This window comes from Canis aureus, chromosome 8 (assembly GCF_053574225.1).
Source record: "Canis aureus isolate CA01 chromosome 8, VMU_Caureus_v.1.0, whole genome shotgun sequence".
In the NCBI taxonomy this organism is placed as follows: Eukaryota; Metazoa; Chordata; class Mammalia; order Carnivora; family Canidae; genus Canis; species Canis aureus.
Genome location: NC_135618.1, coordinates 23,222,156 through 23,244,190, shown reverse-complemented (window position 1 = coordinate 23,244,190; position 22,035 = coordinate 23,222,156). Strand labels below are relative to the sequence as shown.

At 43.6% G+C, this 22,035-nt stretch overlaps 2 long non-coding RNA genes across 3 annotated transcripts; both read left to right on the top strand.

Annotated features, from left to right (window-relative positions):
- Nucleotides 1-3,633: 3,633 nt before the first annotated feature.
- Nucleotides 3,634-7,097, top strand: LOC144318500 (uncharacterized). Its single transcript, XR_013384440.1, has 4 exons — nt 3,634-3,836; nt 4,474-4,602; nt 4,965-5,036; nt 6,847-7,097. It is a non-coding gene; the product is annotated as an uncharacterized LOC144318500 (long non-coding RNA).
- A 6,780-nt stretch (nt 7,098-13,877) lies between these two features.
- On the top strand, nt 13,878-20,942 carry LOC144318041 (uncharacterized). Of its 2 annotated transcripts, none has more exons than XR_013383901.1 (3): nt 13,878-13,982; nt 20,104-20,172; nt 20,765-20,942. It is a non-coding gene; the product is annotated as an uncharacterized LOC144318041 (long non-coding RNA). The 2 variants fall into 2 exon arrangements; XR_013383900.1 differs by lacking the exon at nt 13,878-13,982 and adding an exon at nt 19,722-19,775.
- The last annotated feature ends 1,093 nt before the right edge of the window (nt 20,943-22,035 follow it).

Sequence of the window (22,035 nt, the reverse complement as noted above, 5' to 3'; positions counted from 1 at the left end):
ACGGAGAGTTCACTGAGATATATTAGACGGCAACTTGTACTTCTCTGAATTTTTTACAATTAGCCAACACAGTGTTAAATCCATGGTACATGCTCAAGTGATATTTGTTGAATAAATGAATATACACCTGTTGAAATAAAGAGCCCTGGATGGTTGAGAGTGAGCTTCATGGAGGAGGTAGTAAGTAACCTAGATCATTACGAGGCATTGACCGGAATGTGGGTTAATAGTAAATTTTTCAGTGTTATGGTCAGAACTATGTAGCCTATAGTGGTCATAATTATTAAAAAAAAAAAAATTCCTTTCTGCTTCCATCTCATACAATATGATGGGAGGGAGGGCAAACCACTTAACTTTTGACTGATCTTTTTGCTACTGAAGGGAAGGATGTTGTTCCCTAAGGACCAGATGTACAGCTGTCCGATTTTCAGTCCTGATTTTCTACTCTGCCTACAGGCTTCTTCAAAAGAACCAGGGCACAAAAGGCCTACTGGTGAACAACAGGGGTCAGGTGATCCTGCTCTCAGAGCCTCTCATGGCCAGCCAAACCCAATGCTTGGCTCTGTCGAAGATGGACCTGTAGGGCAGGCTTTTTGGTGATAACCTTCACTGTACCTGATTCTAAGCAGAGAAATTGGTAATTAAAGCTCAGGTGACTAGATCTTTTCTCATGAAAACAACAAATCATAGCATAATGATTATAGTGTAGTCTCTAGTGCTTTTTCAAATATTGTATCTTTGTAGAAAGTTTCATGTGTTCAGTATATTTTGAAAATAACACGTCTTCCTTTACCAGAGCAGGAACAGCCTCTGAGTGAAGACAGGAGAAAGAGAAATAGGCCATTTCTGAAAATGTTGGTGGCTATTCTCAACACATCTTGGTGTGACTTAAGGAAATACTAGCTGTTTGTGATGGTTAATTTTATAGCCAAGCTGTGATACCCAGATGTGCGGTCAAACACTATGGATGTTTCTGTAAAGGTATTTCGGACGAGATTAATGTTTGAATTGGTTGATTTTGCTGTCCATGATATGGATGGGTCTCATCTAATCAGCTGAAGACCTGAATAGAGTAAAAATCTTACGTTCCCTGAGCAAGAGGGAATCCTGCCAGTAGAAGGCTTTTGGACTTGAACTGCAACATTGGCTCTTCCTAGGTCTCTAGCCTGCTGGCCCACCCTTCAGATTTTGGACTTACCATCTACCATAATCACATGAGTCAATTCCTTAAAACAAATCTCTCAATAGATTAGATAGATAGATAGATAGATAGAAGATAGATAGACATCCTATTGATTCTCCTTTTTTCCTGGAAAACCCTAACTAATACACTGCTGTAACAAATAACCCTGCACATTTCAGTGGCTGAACACAAAATTAATGTCTTGCTCAAGGAGCAGCCCAATGCCAGACTTCCACATCAGGGGCTGGTTTTTTCACCCTGTGGTGATTCAGGGACCCAGGCTTCTTCCATCCCATAAGGCATTATCCTCCAGTCCCCCCAAATCCTCTCTGTCTAGCCAGCAGAAAGGAAAGTGAGAGTAAAGAGGCACACTTGCTTCTCAACCACTTTGGCCAGATGAGACCCACATCATTTCCGCTCCCTCTCCATTGCTGGGAACTTAGTCACATGACTCCATCAAGAACGATGATAGGACTGGGAGATGTGGTCCTTGACTGGGAAGCTACTTGCCAACAACTGTCTACTCTAGAAAAGGAAGCAGGACTTTGGTAACTACCATAATCTTCTTCATGATCCCTCACTTTCTTATCTCTGTGTTTAGGACTTAGTCCACCTCAACTGTCATTCCTTTTGTGTTTTTCTTTGGTGAATTTGTTTCCTTCTGACATGACAGAGAGTCTCTTCTGTCAATTTTCTGTGATTAACCTCATATCATTAGACCTTTACCGATTTTGAATCTAATAAGGAAAGCAAGGTTAACACAAATTTAAAAGGTTAAGTAATAATAGAAGGCAGTGCAGTGCATGTTTTATGTGTAGGAGCAGAACAGATGGCAAGCACCATGGGTGTTCAGAAAAGGGAAAGAATTCTTGAGCTGCTATGTCCAGAGCAAGCATTCGGGGAAGAAATGAACTTGAATTGAGATATTACATATGAGTGGGGTTTCAGTAAGCAGCAGGGATGGGAAGCACATTGTAAGGAGGGTGAATAGGAGACAGGCAGGAGAAAGTACTTTTGAGGAATAGTCAACCAATCTAACTGGAGGGAACACTGGGGAGAACATTAGTTTAAAAGGAGGGCGGGGGATCCCTGGGTGGCTCAGTGGTTTGGCGCCTGCCTTCAGCCCAGGGAGAGACCCAGGATCGAGTCCCACGTCAGGCTCCCTGCATGGTGCCTGCTTCTCCCTCTGCCTGTGTCTCTGCCTCTCTTTCTCTTTCTGTGTGTCTCTCATGAATAAATAAATAAAACCTTAAAAAATAATAAAAAATAAATAAAAGGAGGGTGGGGGGAATTAAACCTAGGTTCTGTTTGAAGTGGATTAAAGTATAAATACTGGAGATCCTTGGAAGGATAATGTAATAGAAGTTTGCAGGATGGTTGGGAGGAGGAGCAAATAGAGGCAGGAACCCAGAACTTCCATGATCCTGGGTTACAATCTGCAGTAAATCACAACTGTTTTAGTTGCATGTGACAGAAGTGCAACTTCGCCAGGCTTATGTAAAAAAAGGATGTCTTGGTTTTTGTACACAGGTGATCTAGGCTGCATCTGTTTCAAGCACGGCTGGACTCCAGGAGCAAAAGCACATCATTAGAGCTCACTCTTCCGTCGCTCAGCGCCGCGTGATTCTGTGTGCCACCCTTTCCGGTCTGAGTGACAACACTGTATGGACAGCTTCAGCCTCACATCCTTGACAGGCCCGACAGAGAGTCTCCCTAGATCGGGCCTATGGGGAAGTCCCTGTGCAGGTACTTCTCGTCCAGGTTTGAGTTGTATGTGCACCCCCTGAGTCTGGACTCATGTGGCCAGTGCTGGGCCATGTGCCCCCTGAGGGGGAGGATAAAGGTATTTGGGGGGGGGGTCGGTATGGAGAGGCTAATGTGTCCCATCTGAAACAGCAGAATGAGTTTACCATGAGAATTTATTATCAGAAAAGGGAAAGGAGTGCAGTTCACTACAATCTCCATTTTTTTGCATTAGGCTTTCCTTTTTTTAAAAAAATATTTGAAGTTCCTCATTAAACAAGCAAAGATTTGGGTCCCTCTTCATTGACTGGATCATGTTCTGCTAATATCTTCCATCTCATCTTCCTATATCACCTGTGCTAGTACGAAGCGGATAGTCAACACTCAGCTTTTTCTCTGAATTTTACTCCGGGATATCTCGTGTTCATCCCTTCATTCACACTCCCCATCCTGGTCCTGGGAACAAAGCCCTCATGCTCCTTGCCTGGCCTCCTGAAACAAACTCCCTGCTGGGCTTCCTGTCTCTAATCTTTGAACTTTCTAATTCATCATGTACAAACCACCAGAGTCATCTTCCCAAAACACAGGTCAGACTGTGACAAAATTCCAAAACCCTTATGGTGATACGACCATTTGTTGAATGCACACAAATTCCCCCCCTCCCTGTGTTACACTCCTTTGCAATGTGACTTCACTGCTTCTCCTCTTGAGGCTTGGAGTCCGTTTTCCTGCTTCCTTGAATCTGGGTTGGCCTTGTGATTTGGTTTGACAAATGAAATGCTGCAGATGTGACATGAGCGTTATGAAGCTTAGGCCTAACAGGCCTGGTAGCTTCTGCTTGGCTTGTTTGGAGCGTTGCCCTGAGACTCTGATGTAAGGAAGCCAGCCTAGCCCAGTGGAGGATAAGAAGGTAGGTGGGAAGAACTGAGGCTCTCTAGCCAATACCCGACACCCAACACCAACTGCCAGACTCATGAGTGAGGCCATCTTGGACCTCCCAGCCGGCTAATTGGCTGTATGCAGGCCATTAATAAGCCCAAGAAAAATAATAGCAGGATACTCAGCCAAACCAGAGTATCATGAGAAATAAGAAATCATTGTTATTTTAAACCACTAAGTTTTGGGGCAGTTTGTTTAGCAGCAATTGGATAACTGAAACAGAATCAGTAGGGTTTATTTGAAGGTGAGAGAGAAGAAGACTAAAATGACTCCCATTCAGTGAGGTTTAAGGAAACAGTGAGTTCATACAAGGGGGTCATGAGCACTGGGAGCCTTCGGGGTATTCCAGTGGGGTGTCCAGTAAGTATTGAGTATGTGGATCTGCCTGGATTGGGACTTCAGTGTCAGTAGTTGGGAGTGGATTAAATCCCCCAGGGCTACCCACTGAGTGAGAGGAGCAGAAGCCAAAGGTCAGAAGAGAAAGCCTTGGGGAGCATCAACAGTTAAAGATAGGCAGGGGAAAGAAAGCCAGAAGAGGAGATGGTTTTTAACACCGTTAAAAAGGGATGGGGTGTTTGTACTTTGCTTTTATTCTTTACTTCTTTCAGGTTGGTCAAAAAGGGAAAAAAGAGAACAGTAGAGGAAGTCAAGAAGCTACCCAGAATGCTAATGTAAGGATGTCGCGAGAACCTAATCAGTCATTCTCAGGATGCAAACCACCCTTGGAAATGCAGCAGGTCAGCGATGAGATGCTACCCCGTTGCATGCCAGGGCATGGGTGACGTGCTTAGCTCAGTGGCAGGGCAAATTGTATGGGGAAGAAAACAGTTTCTTTGACCAAGTTTGCCACCCATACTCCTCTTTTACTCAGACAGAGATGCAAGGAGAACCCAAACAAATGCAGAGAGATATAGACAAACCAGCCAGTCTAGTCAGCGCAGAAGAGGCAGGTATGTGGGTGGAGGCAGTCACAGAGGGACGCGCATCAAAATCTACGGAACACGGGCACAGTGAGGACAGGGACAAGATGCAGGACAGTAGCAGAGAGGTGTGCTTCTTGAATTGTCCTACCTCTGCTTCCACTTTGTTTCTCTCTCAGATCCAGCGCCACTGTAGCTTTATGAATACTGCCTGTGGGAATCTTGTTTGTCCCATTTATATTTCAGGATATGTAAGTATTCGTTACATATTTATCCCAGAGTCAGAAACTCCTCATCTAAAACATCACCGTTAACAGTTCAAATTAACAGAGCCACTGATACTCTTTATAATACGTGGTGTGTGTGTGTGTGTGTGTGTTTAGTAATCAGGTCATATCTTTAAAACAAACTCCACTATCTTAGCTTTGGTTTCCTCATTTTATGATTTTTTTGACGTTTTGTATAAGACTGCAGTACTGTTTACACCTCCATGCCTCTTAACCAAAGATTCATTTTAACAAACATACACTAAGCACCCATACTGTGTGAGGTTTTGTAGGACACACACAGATGTAGGCAGTGGTGTCCTGGTAAGCCGGCACTCCAGAAAAAAAAAAAAAAAAAAAAAGACCTGATTTATAGCATTTTTCAATTTTTGCAGTATAAACACTTCCACATGGCTGATTTCAAGCTACCAGTGGTTTAACAGCTGACTTACAAAAAATCCTGAATACTTCGCTCCTCTAGGACAAACACTTAAGAATAAGCTGCCACAACTGTCAGCTGTGTGTGGGAAACTATATTGGTCCAGGCAGCCCAGCTGGCTATCCAGCCAAAGTGTGTCCAGGCAAGACCAGCACAAGAACCTCCAGAACAAGCCAAAGAATCATGAGAAATTTTAAGCTGTTTATTAAGCCTCTAAATTTGGGGATGATTTGTTACATAGCGGTAGCTGACTGATACACATGAAGTACAGGCTGCATTGGTAAGACTCAATCGAGAAGCTGGAGCTGTTTTCAGCCTTCCCTTCTTTTTGGCATCATAGTCCTATTCATAGGCTGCCTGGGAAATTTTGATCTTTCTTTTTTTACAGGAAGCAAGACTTCCTGGCCACCTGGTGCTAAACATAAACACTGGCACCTCCAATGCTCTTGGCCTTTGGATATGCTGCCCAGTTGAATTTTTGATCAGACTAAGCAAAACAAAGGTCCATATCTATAAACAGTAGTTTTAGGAGAATATGTTTTTTTTAAAAAAATCAGGACTGATGATTTTCTCAAATGAGGGGAATCGGAACTGCCATGAGCAAGACCACCCAAAGGCAAGGGGAACATTTAATAACATTCTTCTTATCTTATTATCCCCTCTAAGTACTGACCTTTCTCATTTGTAATGGACTTTGACCAACTACAACTGATTTGTTAAATATTGACTTGATGTAATAGCAAACATCCAGGACTCATTTATTCCAGTATATTCCATTTCTAAAGTTAGTATTCTGTTTGGGGGTTACCCCCTCTGTTTGTGCATACTTTTCCATAGCAGACCCCAGCTCCTCTAGGGGTCTTTCTTCTGCTAAAGATTTCCAAAGACAAGATCTGTCCTCTTGGCCCGTGTATCATTATCACATGTGAAACACTGATGACTCCAAACTATCAGGAACCAGAGCAATGAAAAAGCATTATTTTAAATATTCAGTTTCCTAAAGAAAAGAAAGAAAATGATGATCACAAAAGTCAAGAGAGAGTTTCCTCCGAGGAGGAGGTGGAGGCTTAATGATCAGAGAGAGTTCGTCTTGTCTGGGTAGTGGGATCACATAGCATTTGCTTCATTGTAATTTTAAGTATTCATGTAAAGTTTATACTCTTGTGGATGTAGGTTTTATTTCACAATAAGAACAATAATCAGGGGCACCTGGCTGGCTCAGTTGGTAGTGTGTGATTCTTGGTCTTGAGGTCATGAGCTTACTAAAATAAAATTAAATCTAAAAATTAAAAAGTAATGTATTTTGTATTCTTTCTTTTTTGGATTGTATCACCTGCGAACTTGTGAAAAATGAAGAATCAGGATCGCTCTCCCACCCCCAACTTACTAAGCCTCCTGCACATTAAAGACTGAGAAGCACCACCCAAGATGAAAAGACTGCAAGTGGGGATCCCTGGGTGGCTCAGCAGTCTAGCGCCTGCCTTCAGCCCAGGGCGTGATCCTGGAGACCCGGGATCGAGTCCCACGTTGGGCTCCCTGCATGGAGCCTGCTTCTCCCTCTGCCTCTCTCTCTCTCTCTCTCTCTCTGTGTCTCTCATGAGTAAATAAATAAAATCTTTAATAAGTAAATAAAAGACCCCAAGTCACTAGTCCTGAGGTGTTGGGAAATTCACCTTATCCTTGCCTTAGTTTCTCATCTGCGAAATGGGTATACTACAGATCCGGCCTCCCTTCCAGGCTGCTGTGAGGAGAGTATGAGAAGATATACCTGAAAGCACTTTGAGAAGACAGTAAAGCACCATCTAAATGTTAGGGACTGTTACCACCTTGGGATAGAGCCCTGAAAGAATTGATTACAAAGAAGCAAACAATGATCATTCCTTTACATTTAATATTTTTTGGAATCTTTTTCAATCTGATTTTGCTTTGTCAAAACTTGCTTTCCTCCCTGCCCTGAGGGTATTACCAGCTTCATGACCAGATGCGTGGTCCTCAATGCCCTTCGCAGCATCTCTAGGGCAGAGAGCTTTCCTTCCAAAGGCACTGGGGTCACCAATGAGACTTTCTGACAAATCGAATCCTGTCATATGACAGCAGTGTTCTGGCCTCACCTGGGCAGAAGTGGAGCTGCAGAGGGACCTGTGAACGTGAGGCAGCCAGGCCTCAGACATACTTCCAATTGCTCATGACTCTCACTTTAAAAAAAAAAAAAAGAAAAAAAAAAGCAGAACTCCTGTGCCTTTGCACATTGTTAAGGCTCAAAAAGTAAAGAAAGGAACCAGGGACACCTGGCTGGTTCATTCAGTGGAACATGTGACTCTTGATCTGAGTGTTACAAGTTTGAGCCCCAAGTTGGGGGTAGAGATTATGGAAAAATGAAACCTTTAAGAAAAATAAATACATAAAATAAAGGACTAGATGTCAACTTGGAAAAAAAATCCCTCAAACTTATTAATGTCATTGTCATGATTCTTGATAGTCTACTGATGGCGTTTGTGTAGAAGAGCATCCACATAGCGAACCCAAACTGCTAGCCATCAAGAGGCCTGCTTGCAAGGTTGGCTCTTGGCTGATGTCTGGGAACTTAGGTTTGAAAAGGTTCCCACTTAACTGATAAGAGTGGCTCACCATGTCTAAGCTGTTTATCTAAACAACGTGATTTATGCTGAACACCTGCTTTCCTCCTGAGAGCCCAGCGTTTGGGTGTACGCCAGGCAGAGGCTGCCTCCACGAGCAGTGTCCAGTCAAAACCCTGGGCACCGAGTCTCTAATGAGCTCCCCTGGTTGACAATATTTGGGATGTGCTCTCACAGGTGGAGTTCGTGGCTGGGAGGATCAGCACGTCCTTTGGGCCTCCCCTGGGAGAGGACCCTTGGAAGCTTGCGCCTGGTTTTGCCCAGACGTCACCCACGTGCTTCCTCTCTTTGCTGACTGTTTGGTATCCTTTGGCTGTAATAAGGCAAAGCCACGAGTGCAATGGGACGCCGAGTCCTGTGAGGGCTCCTCGTAAACCACTGCATCTGGGAGTGGGCGTGGGCACCTCCCAACACAGCACTAAACTAGTTGGCTCTGAATGAAAACCAGTTTTGGGGAAAATACCACAGCGCTATCTAATGTAATGTCGATAAAGGGACACACCATCTCATAAAAAGACACAGAAATATAGGATCTGAAAAAAAAAATGTTCCTGAAGAAGTAAAGGATAAAAATGCTGCCAAGCAACATGCTGTCCTCAATGAGCGGTCTCTAGAACTAGTTGCTGCTGGGAGGCCTTCGGCACTGTAGACGGCACCTGTAATGTTTAGAGCGAAGCAGAAAACAGCAGTGCTGTCATTTGCAATTTTTAAATCATTTTAAGAGTCCCCCCTGCTCTGCTCCTACCGTGGATTTGATTTCATTCCCACTATTGAGGAAGCTAATTTTGATATTCATTCGCAAAGCCTGCGTATTTTAAGAGTAAAATGTAGAAACGTAGCGGGTTGTAGAGATTTCCAAACTAATTGCTTCAGCATCAGTTTCAAACATACTTATTCAACAAGAATTAATTGGATGCCTTCCCCAGGCCAGGCGGACTTGTAAAATTCTTGGATAGAACTTGAACCCTGCTGTTTTCATTAGGATACCGCAGAATGCAGCTTACAGGCCTCTCAAAATCCCTTGCTTTATTTTCTCTTAAAGATGATCAACAAAAGCATGGATTTGGGCTTGTTGTTATGCTGGGCTTTGTATCAAATGAACTAGTCAAGTGTATTGTTTTCCATCCCTTTGATGAAATGCAGATTTTCCATTAAAGAGGCAAATCCTCCATTTAGAAAAGCATTTAATAGAATGGTACTTCTCTCCAGCTGGTTAAATTTAGAACACCAAAAACAGTTTCATGTCAGACTCTTCTCCAAGTCCGGGCTGGGGCTGTTTTCCTTTGAGGGTGAGCTGGGTGCATGGGCCCCGGAGGGAGGGAAAGCCGTCCCCTGGATCCTGGTGCCCCGGTTTCCTTACCAGGGGGTGCAGATCGCCTTGCTTGCTGCCTGGACGACGCCCCTCCTCGGAGCGCCCACAGATCTCAGGGCAGGGCCCGGCCCAACTCTTCCCAGTTCCCTCTCTGAGTCGCAAATCGAGATGTTTCTCTGATCCTCCCGCGGGCCCACACTTGCTGTTCTCTGGAGCAATCTGGAAGCCTGCAGAGGATAACTGGCCAAAATGATGGAGACGGACAGTAAATGTACCCGGCTGCAAGAGGGTGCATTAGGCTCAATCAGTATTCATCCACGGAGCATGGGCACCGAGGAAACCCCGAGTCAGGACAAAATGCTGATGTGCCTGCAAGGAGCACCTTGTCAGCTCCATGGTCCCCGACAAGGCTCTTTGGTGCCAAGGAACAGAGGGCCCTCTGGGTGAGCTTCTGCAAAGCCCGGGGTTTCTGAGAAGCGAGGGCAAGCAAGCTGCTGGGAGTTGGTGGGAGGCTGAAAGGAGCAGCGGGTGCCACCTGGAAGGCCTGTGGCTCTCCCAGCCTCAGGCCCCAAGTCTCTCCCTGCGGCTTTCTCTCCTCCTGGGCTCCCAGGGACCAGCCGGCTGTGTGAGCCTGGAGGCAGCCAAGACTGCTCGCTGTGTCTCCCCTTCTCTGAGGATAGAGTTTTAGCTGGAAGTAAGGCTACCCAGCCAAAGCCACCCCTCGAAGCCTCCCTCGCTGCTAATTGTGAACATTTATTAGGTTCTGGCCAACGCCACCCAGACAGAAGGGATAAGTACAACTTCTAGGGGATGCTCTAAATGCAAGGGAGTGAGCTCCTCTCTTGGTCCTTCTCCCTCCTTGCTGCCTAGGTGTGGAGAAGGGTGGCAGGAGCTGAAGCCATCGCCTTTGACCTGGAGGTGAAAGCTGCCAGTGGAGGATGTTGCAGCCCTGAGGTAGGAGCGTGGGTCTCCAGCGACAAGGAGCCATCGTATTAGCCCTGAACTCTTAAATGAAAGGAAAACATGCTTCTATCTCATTTAAGCTGGGGTTAATTGGGTCTTTCTTTTTTTATTTTTTTTAGATTATTTGTTTATTCATGAGAGATACAGAGAGATTGAGAGAGAGAGAGAGGCAGAGACAGGCAGAGGGAGAAGCAGGCTCCTCACAAGGAGCCTGATGCGGGACTTGATCCGGTGACCCCGGGATCATGCCCTGAGCTGAAGGCAGACGCTCAACCACTGAGCCACCCAGGTGTCCCTTTATTTCTTTTTTTTAAAGATTTATTTATCTATTCACCTGAGAGAGAAAGAGCACCATTAGGGGGAAGGGCAGATGGAGAGGGAAAGAATCTCCAGCAGACTCCTTGCTGAGTGTGGAGCCCAATGTGGGGCTATCTCAGGACCCCAAGACCATGACCTGAGTTGAAATCAAGAGGCTGAAGCTTAATTGGCTGAGCCACCCAGGTGCCCCTATATTGATTCTTTACTAAAGAAACTGGAACCTGTAACCTAACTAATAAACTTGTATCTGCTTTTCTACATATAAAATGGAACATGATCACCTTACAGCTTCTAAATTTAGAAGACTTCAGTTGAAGTGACCAACCAGGAATCAAACATGTAGGCAAGAGAATTGATTGCCCCATCTCTGTCTCCTAGTGAGCTGAGCTGTCAAGGGAGGGTCAAGGAATCCAAGGATCACTGCTGGGGCTCACCCTATGGGCAAGGTGAAGCGAGAGGGGTCTTCAGAGAAGGGCTGTCCACTTCATGGACTCCAGCTTCTGTCCTAAGACTAACCATTCCTAGAGACACCTATGTATTATTTTAGAAATAAATCATAACAGGTGAAAGTCAAATATATGCATTAAGTGGATTAGTGAGTGAGAAGGAAATCTCAGAAATTGGAAGGGAAACCATCATCACTCTCCGAATTAATAAGGTCTCCTGTGGATGTGAGGTGGACTGGCTAGCTAGGGGGTGATCTCGTCCCCCAACACAGATCTTCCTTGGCTGCTCATTCTGCCAAAGAGGATGACAGTCCCAAATAAGACTCTTGGGGGGCCCCTGGGTGGCTCAGTCTGTTGGGCGTCTGCCTTGGGCTCAGGTCATGATCTCAGGGTCCTGGGATCAAGCCCTGCATGGGGTGCCCTCCTCAGCAGGGAGTCTGCTTCTCCCTCTCCCCACTGCTTGTGCTCTCTCTCTCTCTCTCTCCCCCTCTCTCTGTCAAATAAAAAAAAATTTTTTTTTTTTTAAAAGAAGACTCTTGGGTCAAACATAGTCAAGGAGCTATGTTTTCCCACTAGACCCCAAACCAAGCATAGTTAATATGGGATATTTCGGGTAGGTAAAGGGGAGTTTTAGCTGGAAGCAAGGATTGTCCGACTGAAGAGCAGCACTTTTAGGATATTGGTGGGTCATCCCCAGGAAATGAAATGATAGTAGTAAAGGATGTTTTTCTTGATGAGGGCGGGGGATACTGTGTTCATCATCTTGTCTCTTCCTCTAGTCCCTCTGCCCTTGCAGCCAGCAACCAACAGGAGGGGGGTGATAGTTCAGAGAATGGGCTCTGGAGCCCCACTACGTAATCTGGTGCGTCACCTCTGCAGGCCAGTTTCTTCTACAGAAGGAATATGATAGTATCATGTCACCGGGTTATGTGAGGACTGACAGAGATAACATGTGGAAAGTGCTCAAAACAGTACCAGACACAGAGTAAGTGCTGTGTATGTTAACTATCACTATTAATTAAGCATCTAATAATCATTATTCTTTCATTAAGCAAATACTTATTAAGCCTGTGCTTGGCTTCAGGAGTAAGAGACGCAGCTGAATTAAGTAACTTGCCTAAAGTCTCACAGCTAAGAAGTATCAGTGCTGGTTTGGACCTGGTGGGTCTACATCCCAAAAAAGAGAGGGTGGGGAGCTTTGAGCAGGAATTCTTACCAATTTCAATACACACCCTCCTTCTTTCTTTTTTTTTTCCCTTTCTTTTAATATGGACATAATAGGTGTAAAAGAATTAACCTCTAAATTTAAGAAGCACATTATCTAGTGAAAAGAGAGGCTAGATCATTATAATATAGTGCAATAATTTCTATGACAGAGGTTAAAAAACTAAAAATCACAGAAACCTAGAGTGGGTGCTTAACCAGACTCAGAGGAACACGGAAGGCTTCCTGGAAGAGGTGATTATTGAGCCTAGTGGGCGAAAGCCAGGTAAAGCAGAAGACTTTGGAAAAGGCTATGGAGAAGGGTTTGTCTGGACACAGCTGTTTTCCTAAATTACTAAAAGCAGGCCATTCCCTAGAACACATGCAAAGGTGAAGCATGCAAGGCTTGAAGAGCATTTTTTTTTTTTTTTGGTTGTTTGGTGTCTCTCTGTGTGTGTTTCCAGGCTAGTTATTAGTGAGACATTCCATGTGAAAAGGGCTTTGTAAACTCCAGGATGTTTGGAGTTTATCCTGGAAGCACAGGTAAGTCCTACAGTAGTTGGAAGAAGTAACTGGCTGTGCCGCTGTCCTTGGGCACATGTGTTACGGTTAAATCAAAGATATAAGGATAAATGTCTTCACTTTTCCTGAATCAGTTCGGAGAGTAAAACACAAGCAAGAGTAGCGATGACTTTGAAGTCGTGGACTTCGTCTTGCTGACTCCTGTCTCTCCAAAGTCTAGGACAGAACTTGGCACACAGGAAACCCTCAACAGACATTTATTGAATGAATAAATGAGTTGGATGAAAAGATGTGTGTATTTTAAGAGCACCATTTGCCAACCTTCATTTATCTTTTGTGGGTTGATGCTGACTAGAACAGTATTTTTGGCTTGCATCTGAAGGAGCTGACAAATTATTAAGTTATATATTAACCAGTCTTTTGGATGGTTATTTAAATGACTTAGCAGTCCTGAGGAGGTAACGCTGCATTTTATCTTTACCTTGGGTATAATTGACTACACTGCAATTTTAATTCATAAACAATATGTGTGGCCACCTACTTTGCACTCAGAACTCTGCTAGGAACCATAAGGAACAGATTGACCCCTATCCCATGGGGTTCAGACATCATAGAAAGATGGGGATAACCTATGAAGAGGATCAGAATATGCCATCCCAGAATATGTTGCTTTGGCATAAGGATTATTTTGAGGTGAAGGCAGTTAAGAAACAGTAGACGTGGGAGGAGCTCTCTGCCCTCCCCGCACCCTCACCCCCACCAGCCCCGGTTTTGCTTAAAATCATGGCATAGATTTCCCTTTGTGAAGGTCTCCCCTCCCTTCTCTTCTGTACCAGGAAGAGAAGAGTGATTCTTAATCGCTGGAGAATCTTATCATAACCTACCTTACCAAAATAACCCTTATCTCCATTCGTTTCCCCCATATATTTACCTTCTCACAATATAACACCCCTAGAAGCCAAAATCTTTTAACTTTCCGTCTTGTCCCTGCCCCACAATTTATTGCCCCGTGTTAAAATGGTATAGAAGTCCTCAAGCCTAGCTCTGTGCTTTGGGTTTTCACTTCTCTGGAAAGCTCCTATGAGCCTGCAGGTAAATCTGTGCTGCTTATCTGTCATTTGTCGGCTTCATTTACTGTCATCATTTACAAAGCCTGAGAGGTTAGAGGAAAAGTTTTTTTCCTTCCCTACACATGCATGATAGGAGGATGATCACTACCAAAGCTAATTGTGTGATGATGATGAATGGTGGTTTAACTGATACGTACCAAGATAAGAATATGTGAATAAATAGAGTGTAAGATAAATAATTGAGGGTTAGGTTTTAACAAAGTAAGTGCAATTTCACCTTGGGAACATATGTTTAAAAATAATATGGGCACCTGGGTGGCTCGGTTAGTTAAGTGTCTGCCTTCGGCTCAGGTCATGATCCTGGGGTCCTGGGATTGAGCCCCACATTGGGCTCCCTGCTCAGCAGGGAGTCTGCTTCTCCCTCTCCCTCTGCTTGTGCTTGCTCTCTCCCTGTCTCCTGTGTCAAATAAATAAATAAATAAATAAATAAATAAATAAATAAATTTTTTAAAAAAGTAATCATATACAGTTGACCCTTGAACAACATGGGTTTGAACTGTGTGGGTCCCTTATATGCAGATTTTTTTACAGTGCAGGACTGTAAATGTATTTTCTCTTCCTAATGATTTTCTTAATAATATTTTCTTTCCTCTTGTTTTATTGTAAGAATACAGTATATAAAAACATAACATACATGAAATGTATTAACTGTTTATGACAACAGTAGGCTAATTATTAGTTAAGGTTCTGGGGAGTCAAAAGTTACATGTGGATTTTTGAGCATGGGGTAAGGTAGGGAGAGTTCCTAACCCCTGCATTGTGCAAGGGTCAACTGTCAACCAAATTTCATGTAACCATATGAAGAAAATATTTTTGTTTTATTTCTCCTATATGACTTATGGCATGACAGCAGTAAAAACCAAGCAACTAAAAGGCAAATTTTGACAGCTGAAATAGATTTTTTTTTTGTATTGGGAATAATGCCTATAAATCCTACCCATATCCTCTTTATGCTGAAAGTAAAGTGTACTTGTATCACTTTACAAAGCAGTTTCCTTGAAAACTTTTTGAAAAGAAGAGTAGGTGAGGCTAATATGTTTTTTAAACCTGTGATCATGATCCAAGCATTTTAAAATGCAAAATTGGAAAAATAAATGGAAACTAGTAGAGTAGCCAATTCAAAACACACAATAAAAGAGTGGAAAAATTTTTTCCTACCGTGTTGACCACATTCCTCCCCTAAGTAATAAGGATTTTACTTGAACAAGCATAATAATATAATAGGTGCTTATTTATTTAGAATGGCTGGAAAATGAGTCCACCTACTTAATTTCATTTTTTTTGGATGAGTTATCAGATACACCACTCAAGAATTTTTATTTTTAAGTTACCTCAATACTTAACTTATCTGGGCTTATTTTAATCTTTCTTTAGTTCAGAAAACAAGGACAGAAGGATTTTTTGGGAGCTTTACTCCAGAGTTAAGGACCGTATTCCTTCTTTCCTTATCTGTCCTCATAGCCTTCAATACCTTGCTTGATCTGACCTCTGAGGGGGGCAGGCAAAATTGGTAAAGGGTATTAAGAGGTACAAGCTTGGAGTTATAAAATAAATAAGTCATTGGAATGTAATGTACAGCATAGGGGACATAGTCTATTATATTGTAATAACTCTGTATCGTGACAGATGATAATTAGGCTTAGTGTGGACACCATGTCATAATGTATAGAAACACCGCTATGATGTGCACCTGGCATTAATAGGATATTGTATGTCAATTATATTTCAATTAAAAAATATTGAACTTACAGAAACAGAAAGTAGATTGGTGGTTACCAGGGGTTAAGGGAGGTGGAGGAAATGGGGAGATGTTGGTGAAAAGTCAGTTATAAGATGAATAAGTTCCGGGGATCTAATGTACAGCATGGTGACTACAATTAACAATACTGTATTGTATATCAGAAAGCTGCTCTGAGAGTGAAACTTAAATGTTCTCACCGCCACCCCCAACAATACAAATAAACGATGATCATGCGAGGTGAAGGACGTGTCAATTAACCTTATTTTGGTAAACATTTCACAATAGATAAATGCATAAAAAAAACATATTGGACACCTTAAATTTACATTAGTGCTATATGTCAATTCCATCTCAATAAGGCTGGAAAAAAGCTGGAAAAAAGGAAAGAAAAAACTCTTTTTTTCTATAAAATCCATTCTGTGAGAAGCTTGCTATTTTTTCATTCCTTTATGTATTGAACGGCTACTATGTGTTCAAGGTGGAGATACAATGTTGAAGGGAATGGTTCCTGCCCTTCTGGAGTTTCTAATTTTTTTTTAAAAAATATTTTTATTTATTTATTCACTAGAGACAGACTGAGAGAGAGAGAGAGAGAGGCAGAGACACAGGCAGAGGGAGAAGCAGGCTCCGTGCAGGGAGCCCGATGTGGGACTCGATTCTGTGCCCCCAGGATCACTCCCTGAGCTGAAGGCAGGTGCTTAACTGCTGAGCCACCCAGGTGTCCCTGGAGTTTCTAATCTAATGAAAACTAAAAGAAAAGCTCAGTTTTCTGTTTCCTATATGAATGCTTTTAATATTATTGAACAAAATGCCTATTTCCCAGATGCCTTCACTGCCCAAAGCTAAACACACGTATTTCAAGAAACAGGTGCCAAGCGACTTTCAGTATAATCGGGAAGCACTCTCCGGTGCTACGTGCTGAAAGTTAGACCATTAGATCCTTAGGAAAGGCTTCCCACTGCCTCCTAGGCTGAAAAGAGATTGTATTTCAATAGGAAACTCTGGCCTTTACGTTTTGGAGTAAACAAGTTTACAAAGGAATTAAACTGCATTAGTATTTTGATACCATCTTAAGTTTTCCTATGATTTTTGATAAGCAACAAAGAAGAAGGGAATGTGACCCTGGAACGAGTCGTTTTGTGCTTCAGAATGGTTGCTGAGCTGAGTTTCGGGAGGTTAATCCTACTCCCTACAAGCAGAAGCTTTTGGACCACGTCCTTATCAAGATCAAGAACACGGGTTCTCATAAGGAAGCCAAACCTAACCAGCTATTACGTGAGAGAGGTGAGAGGCAGCCAGGGCCGGAAACTTTTTGGACCCTTCTCCCCTTGGAATTAAGGAAAGGAGTGGGACTCTTTTCCAGAAGAATGTAGATCAGCACAATACACACAACAAAATCCTTGCATAAAAGTCTTGTGGGGGTTGTGACCCTCTGGCTGGGACCCCCAATCCCTAAACCCCTTCCTGCGGCTGGTGAAGCATGTTACTGTGAACCCCGAACTGCCAACAGTGAGGCCTGCGATGCTGAAGGGCAGCCCGCGGAATTCCTGGGGTGTTAGCACCTGCTGCGAGCAGGACTGAGGTGAGACAAAGGCAAAAGGAGAGAGAAGACAGAAGGAATGATGTGTGAAGAACATGGGAATGAAGAGAAGGAAGGGAGAGGTAAAGAGAAGGGGCTGTGGAGGCCGAAGATGGGGACAGGGACAGGCGTCCTCCCTCCTGCAAGTCCCGGGGAGCCCAGCCTCCCTCAGCTCCTGCATGCCCCTGTGCCCCCTGTACCCCTGGGGGCTCACCTCTCCAGCCCCCCAGCCCCTGGGTCCTTTGTAGCTCTGTGGATCCTCCTCCTGGCCTCCCTTGGCTGCCTGCTTGTCGAGCCTTGCCTTGCTGCTCCCCTTCCTCCCCCCAACCCATGGGTTTTCTACCCCTGCGGCCTCCATGGTCACCAGCTCCTCCCTTTCTTGCCCAATAGATTTGCCCAGTAGATTTCTACTGGACCCATGGTCCTGAGGCTTCTCATTGAGAAGGACCAGAGTGAAAAATAATTTTTTTTTTTTTAAGCAGGCTCCATGCCCACCGTCGTCCTGCTTGAACTCACAACCCTGAGATCCAGAGTTGCATGCTCTACTGACTGAGCCAGCCAGGTGTCCTGAAAAATGGCCTTTCTCATCTTCATTTTATGTAGTTACTCGCTCTTTCCCTTAAAACTCTCTTCTATGGGGGGGGTGGGGGAAGGATTTGCTTTGGGGTGCCTCACTGGCTCAGTCAGTAGAGCATGTGACTCTTAATCTCCGGGTTGTGAGTTTGAGCCCCATGATGAGTATAGAGATTACTTAAAAAATAGATAAATAAATAAAACCGGGGGTGCCTAGGTGGCTCAGTTGGTCAAGCATCTGACTTTTGATTTCAGCTCCTATCATGATTTCAGGCTGTGAGATTGAACCCCAAGTTGGCTCTAGGCTGCGTGTGGAGCTTGCCTAAGATTCTCTCTCTCCCTCTCCCTTTGTCCCTCCCCTTCCTCCCCCACTCTTCCACACTTGGGCACACACATACACACTCAATAAATAAATGAATGGATGCATAAATAAAATTATATTATTAATAAACTAAAAAAAAATTAAGTCTTAAAAAAAAACCCAACTCTCATCCAGGTTGTTTCTGAGTTCATTTTAGAGATTTGCTTTGTGCTTAGTTGTTTCACTTGCCCCATGTCTTTCCCCCTCCAAATCTGAGCCACCCCAGAGCTGAGCTCTTTCTTCTCTGTTTTCCATATACATGCCATTTCCTGAGGAAACTATGGATTAAAATTAGGTGGCATAGTGTGGCAAGAAAAACATGAGTTTCAGAAGCAGAAAAAAAAGAATTCTGGTTCTAGTATCACTGCTGTGCTATCTTGAACAAAATACTAACCTCTCTAAGCCTGTTTCTTCCATCTGAAAAAAACTGAGGACAGTCATATCTCCCTGGAATTGTTTTTGTGAGGATTAAATGGGATAAGATTTGTGAAAAAGTACCTGTCACGGTCCTTCATTGAGCAAACATGACCATCAACTATATGCCGGACTCAGTATAACATACTGAGGAATGAAGCAATCAACGATACACAGTTTTCTGCCCTAAATTCTACTCACAATCTGGGACAGACATTGGCATGCAAACACATAAATCAAAGACACTGTATCAAGAGCAACAATAAGAACGCTTGAAAAACAGAAAGCAGACATAGGGAAGGGGAGGAATCAACCTATCGGAACCTTGTGAGACAAGGAGGGCTTTTGGGGAAAGGTGATATTTGAGTTGGATTTTGAAGAATAAATGCTTTTTTTCAAAAGACTTTTTTTTTTTGGAGGATAAATATTAACAAATAGAAGCAGAGAAAACCACTTATGTAGACATACCTACGTGTGAAACAGCCCAGACTCTTGGGGCTGGAGGGGTTTAAGAAGCCAGGTAATAGTATGGTAATAATAATGGCAGCAACGTCCACTTACTGAGTGATTACCCCGTGCCAGGCACTGCCACATAATTAAGCACTTTGCATACATGATTTCTTGAAATCCTCCTTATGGTAACCCTGTGAGCGGAGACCGTGGGCTTGGCCCTGCGATCAAATGAAGAGCCCCTTGACTTTAAGTAGGGGGTTACCATACTGCTTTCTGCCTCTGAATTTGACTACTCCAGGTACCTCAGAAAGTAGCATCGTGTAGTATGTCTCCTTTTGGGACTGGCATATTTTACTTAGCATAATGTCCTCAAGGTTGTCCATGTGTCTGAATTTCCTTCCTTTTCAAGGCTGAATAATATTCTATATGTTGAAGGGGAGCACATATTACCACCTCAAAATGTGTCTCCTTGTGGCATAAGGATTATTTTGAACTAAAACCATTCAAAAGTGAATGGTCTTTCCTCTCTTTGTCTCCCCAGATCCTTATCTTTTTCCTTAGCTCCATGATATTACATAAAGCTCAATTACCTGGCTGCCCTTTGAGTCTTCAGATCTTCGTGAGGCGCTCCTATGTATGCAGTTAAGTTTGCTCTTCTCTGCTAATCTGTCTTATATCAATTAAATTATTGCTGAAGAACCTAGCAGGGAAGAAGGGAAAATGTTTCCACCCCTTCAATGTATATACCACATTTTGTTCATCCATTCATTCATCGATGGGCACTTGGGTTGCTTCCACCTTTTGGCTGCTGTGAATGGTGCCGCTGTGAACCTGATTGCCCCAATATCTCTACATGCTCCTGCTTTCAAGTTGTGAAAGGAGTGGAATTCCTGAATCACATGGTAGTTCTATTTTTAATTTTTTTCTTTTTCTTTTCTTGTCTCTAAAATCCATGCTGTAAGGCATCAGTTTTGAAGATGAATCTGGAAGAGGAAGGCTGGAGTCAGGATGTCATTCCTTGGCTACAGATGGTAAGAACTTCAATTTTAGGCTGTTGGGAAGGGAAGGAAAAGAACAGAAGAGGTGAGCCATTGATGAGAACTTGACGCCTAATTGGCAGTAGGAGAGGAGGAAAGTGGCATTTAGGATGACTTCCTTATAGGGTGTCTCCAGATTTGGGGGAGCTGGAGCTTAGACAATTTGAGATGTCATCTTTCAGAAAAAGAATAAAAAGCAGTGAATAAAAAATTAAGTGCAGGGCTCTGGAAGGTGTCCCTGGAAGCAAGGGGGCCTTCTAATGTACACCTAAGAGCACGTGCAGGGGAGCATCGTGTGTATTTGGCCTGCCAACATCACTTTCCTTTCGATTTCCTTTGGAGTTGTGTGTGTTCCCTCCCCCAGCTCCTGTGCTGTGGGGGGCAATGCCCCCTCACCTCCCACAGCATCTCAGACACTGGAGCCAGGCGTGTCAGGCAGAGCTTTTCTCCCTGTGGCCAAGTGATTGTAGAGAGTTGGGTCCGTGACCCAAACTGAGGCCAAGAAGACTCAGTTTCAGTACTTCTGTTGGAACCATTGGGAAATTGTTCACTTTTTTTTTTTTGTCATGCACTCTTTTGTGTGCAGCTGCTGAGAGGTCAGGATGCAAGGCTGGACCTTCTGGTGGTGAATTTGACATCAAGGGGGAAGAGAGTCAACAGAAGAGGCATGTGGAGATACTGGCTTTGTGATTCCTGTGACTGAGTCCCTGCATCGGGTCACATCTAAGGCTACATCTTCTCCAGGCTTTTCTGTCACATGAGCCAATTAAGCCCATTTTTTGTTTAAGTCAATTGCGGTTAGTTTTCTGTCCGTATAACCAAAATATTCGATTTCCATGTTTGTTTACCAGAAAGAACTGAGGTGGACCCAGCTTGGGTTAGGCCTTCCTGAAGCCGATATCTGTGCCCATGACAGACCCGCCACCTCCTGCCTCCTGAGGAAGGAGATAGCTGTGTGCCTGAGAGCTTCACAGTACCACGTGGAGTGAGTGGTGGGCCCTCCTTAGAAGGACAGGAAGCGCAGCCAAAGAAAAAGCAGATGTACCTTGCAAGAGTGGTTTCAGATTCCTGAGGGATCTAGGAAGTTGATTTTTGAGAAATCCTAAAGCAAGCCTGGTTTCAAATCCCAATTCTGCGCTCTTTGAACCACTTGGCTTTGGCCAAGTTGTATATCCTTTCTCGCTGAATCTTAGTTTCTGATTGTAAATGGGAATAGATAATATTTACCATTACAGGGTCATTGTGAGTGGTATCTATAAGGGGAGGTGACTCTATAATTTATCATCTAAACAGGGACACTTTGGAGAGTGAAAAGGAACACTATTTTTTAAAAATATTTTATTTATTTAAAAGAGGGACAGGAAGCGAGAGAAGGAGCAGGGTGGAGGGGCAGAGACAGAGGGAGAAGCTGACTTCTCACCAAGTAGGGAGCCAGACAAGGGTCCCAGGACCCTAGGATCATGACCTGAGCCAATGGTAGATGCTTAGCCAACTGCACCACCCAGGCACCCAAAGGAACACTATTAAGGAGACTTACTAGGACTGTGTGAGACAAAAAAATATTAGTGGTACCACATTTCACTCAAAAGCATGCCTATTTGGGTAATATATTATCTCACTGCCCATAATACATCTCTAATGGTGCTTAGCACACAGTGGGTAGTTTTAGTCTCCTGTGAGCCTTCTACGGTCCCTCTGCCTTTAATACAATTGACTGATGCCTCCAGAGTTCTTTGTAATTCTCCTACATTGTGGATTTATGGGATGTAACCTCCAAAACATTTGTTACTATTGTCCTGGTGACAAAACACGTGACAATATGATCCATAGATTTTTATCTGTGCAAGAATCTTCTCT